The sequence below is a fragment of the Poecilia mexicana genome, unplaced genomic scaffold, assembly GCF_051168715.1.
Source record: "Poecilia mexicana isolate PSO_F unplaced genomic scaffold, ASM5116871v1 scaffold_12, whole genome shotgun sequence".
Taxonomy (NCBI): domain Eukaryota; kingdom Metazoa; phylum Chordata; class Actinopteri; order Cyprinodontiformes; family Poeciliidae; genus Poecilia; species Poecilia mexicana.
The window spans coordinates 10,506,244-10,510,273 of record NW_028263381.1 but is presented as its reverse complement, the minus strand read 5'-3'; positions in this window follow the sequence as shown (position 1 = coordinate 10,510,273).

Below are 4,030 nucleotides of genomic sequence, written 5' to 3'. Positions count from 1 at the left end.
TCGTAATACGATATATCGTGTGCTGTATGTTACATGAAATGGGAGCTTGGTTTCTATAGTCACTGTTTTATAGTATTTCTAAAAAAAAAAAATTTTACTGGTGCCCGTCTTTCTTGGCGTATATCTTTGTTCATTCTGAAGAAGCCATCTGCAGGGGCAGCTCACAAACTGTCTCTGGCTTGGAAAGATGGCTCACTTGCAGTAAATTAGATGTATGAAATGAGGGACATTTGAATGGGATGGAGTGTCTTGCATAGAGGAGCATTATTAGTTAAGTTTATTTATAAACTATACCACAAATCTAAACCAGTGTTCTGCAAGAGGAGTTTTGACAAATGCTTGCAGAGAAGTGCAAATATAGTTGTGCAGAACAACCTGCAGCTTGTGAATCTATGTATTATTTATCATGGATGAAACGGTAAGCTTGTGCACTTCTGCTTAGTCTTTTCAGATGTTTGCTATTTAAAAAATAGAGGCAGTCTCCTGCATTTGACTGCCACCGAATGACTTGACAGAGAGAAAATAATTTGTTCACACATGGTTTGCACTATTGCTCAGTTACAAGGTTATATTGCACAAAGGTTCTGGTTCACTAACCTCATGGTAGAATATGCAACATATATAATATTTTCTCATATACTGAACAGAGATGATAACCAAACTGTGCTGTTCATTCTCACCCCTTCATTGTTGTGTGTCACTGGATTTTCAGTCAGTATCACACTTTAGTTTTCACTACCTGTCCTTGCAGTTCATTCACAACAAATGCATCAAAGCAATTGGATCTCAGTTAGGTTAAATTTATTATTCAAACTGCATAGAAGGTTTTCTGTCTTTGAAACTCAGCTTTATTGCACTTAGTCACTGACTTGCAGCATCCACTCCTACTGGATGAGCATGTAGCATCATTGACTTAACCTTATAAGTAGCCAACTTGGGTGACTGACTTGGGGTTTGAGAAGGCAGATCTCTGAAGGGTTATTAGTTTTCCATACTCTAGACATAGCTAACCATCAGTGTCATAAATAGTGGGAAGGTTGGAGCTAGCATCATGTTGGTAATGATAGAATTAGGTAGATGGTAGATCATGATGGTGATCATGATGCTGATGCTGAAATTAGCACAGTGAATCCAGGTCTTGGCATTGGCCACATAGACAATTGCCCAGGCTGGATGGTAGACTCCTTTGTGAGTGCTATTGTTGTAACTGTTCATTTGCAAAGTCTCCATGTGCAATGGTGATAGAGCTAAATCCTGTCAAAATCCCAAAAGATTGTAATACAAATTACTTGCTCAAATGAAGCTCATTATGCATGCCAAGTTTATGGTTGCAATGCGATAATAAAAATATTCAAGACTTATGGCATTTTTTAAATAGTGCAGTCCAAATGAACTATTTTGGAATCACCATAAATGTGAATGTGAGCATTCAGCAGGTTTCCCGTCGCTGACTCGAATGTCTCTAAACTCCTTTCTAATTGTGTCGTACACACTGTTCCATGTATCTGAGAGTTCCTTTTTCAAGGTTCTTTGTTATGAAGGTGTTTCCGCACTGATCTCACAGAATCCCCACAGAGGACATCAGACTACGTTACCTTTAGCAGTGCCTGTGTCCTCACTTGAAGCTGCATTGTCACATCGCTTCCTCAGAGGATTTCCCATTAGGAATGCTTTGTATGCGCAGACACACCAAGAACCACTGTGGATTCTAACAGGCCTCAGAAGATTATTAGGGCGGTGACTAAATACAAGAGCAACGAGAGAGGAACCTAGTGGGACTGTGGATTATGGGGTCAGGAAATCACACCTCAGGAGGGCTGGACTCAGGAAGTCAAGAACACACATGCACACACACACATATGTGCACATTTTACACATTGTCTTATGGTTCCTAAAATGTCCACCGCTGTCTGACTTATTCACACTTCCGTTACTGAACTATAATCATTTTCAAAAAAGCTCTTCAGCAGCTCTGGTTTTTTATATGGGCAGGGTGCAGCAAGAGGGAAGTTAAGATTTAAGTTTGAGTGTGTTGCAATTGAAATGACACAGACAGTACAATTCTAATGAAAAATATAAGGGAAGTAGACATGTTATTGCAATTGACTCTCATAATTACATAACAAGAACAAATATCTCTACCTTGAGGAGTTGGACAAATCTGAAAAGAAAAAATGAAAAAGTGTCTCGACTGCTGGCACATCTAAAACCCAGACTTAACATGAAACATAAAACCCTAACAAATTTATTCCGTCTTAGCTCACGGAAGTGCTGCTACAGTACCTCTGACATCACTGCAAAGTTGCTGTCTACTACTACCAGATCATATGTGAGCCCTCAGCATCCTCTGGTGGTAAAACGATTACTCCTTTTACTTTATATTTAAGGGACCTGAGAATTGTTATCTTAGATTGAGCACATTTTCATCTTGTATAAATATCAGGAATTTTTACACAATTCTTTTATAAAATTTTGCTTTTTAAATTTTTTTTTTTTTTTTGTCTTCTCAATTAAATTTATAGCATCTCTTGTTTTCCACTAGAGGGCAGCACAGAGAAGCAGAAGAGTGTGGCGAGTGTGAAGCAGGCTCTTAGCTTTTGGGGGAACTTAAACTTGAAATGTTCCAAACAAATATGGACTATTGTTGCTCTGTTTACGAGAAATCAGTGCGTGTTGTTTATGAATGATTTGGAGGTTTTATGCACAAGGACAGCATGATCAGTCAGCATTTAGGCACGTCAGCATAAACTGTTGTTAAATATCTGTATTGATTTATGAAAGTTTATGTCTCATTATGTTCCTGGCTTAACTCAACTAGTAGTAGTAGTTAATAAATAATAATGGTTTCTCCTGAAGCATTAGGTCTGTTTTTACCACATGAATGTGTAGTTAGCTGTAGGATACTCTCCACGTTACTGGTGCCCCTGCAACAAAACCTAAACTGATATTGCAGTGGCACAATCTCAGTTCTCTCCCAGTGAGACGTTGTTTTATCTCCCTTGCCTTCTTCCTCACTGACTGTTGTAGCAACAAAAACTCTGGTCCTTGTCCTTTTTTGTTACCGTTCCAGTTTTTTTTTTTAAGCTATAATTATTTCTCTGGATGTTTATATACTGGAGCATTTATTCCAACGCATACCTTCTAGTAGTCACTTGTTTAGCAGTAAGTTACAATGACATTTAAATGGCTGATTTGTTTTATTTTTTTTAATCTGGACATACTACCAAGCATCTAGTTGGGGTTTCTGTAGATATGCGAAAAGTGCAGGATTCTTTTAACCAGCCGAGCAGCATTACGCAGCAACAGGTGGATAGGACTGCATTTGATGCTATAAACATGTTTTCTTGCATCGCTTGAGCAGAACTTGTTAACGCCAAGCAAAGAAACACGTCTCCAATTCACGGTAAAACCCGGCATCTGTGGTTGCGGTAAAATTCCGGCAACCACAGCTGCCGGTATTTTACCGTAAATTAGAGATGTTTTTTTTTTTTTTTTTTTTCCTCCACGGTGTGTCCATCGATACTAACTACTATCTGATGCATGTTTGAATCAGTAAAACGATCGCACATTTAAGCCAATCCTTCAAAACACACCATCTGATCATGTGTTTGTTTATTTTCTACATCTGTTTGTTTTGTGTTGAATCAAGTCTGAATCTTGATACTGTACATAACACTGATGACACTGCCGATCAACCTAGGAAGGAACTTTCTCTGTGGGCGTGAATAGTGTAGTTTCGTTATTCAGAAAGACAGAAAGCAGATAACAAAACACTGATCTTCGAAGAATAAACTAACTTTGCTGCCTTGCTATGCTAATGAAGGTATGCAAATTATTTGAAAGTTCTTGGAAGCCTTCATTGTTATGTACTGATGATACAAGCTGTCACACATAAACGTGTATTTGCTTTTTTTAAAAGTTAAAATCAATTCTCTTGCCCCCGATCTTTATTCATATCCCAATGCAACCGAATTAAATTTGTCCACAGCTTCTAAAGTAATTCACCCAAAATAATACAAGCAGACAACAG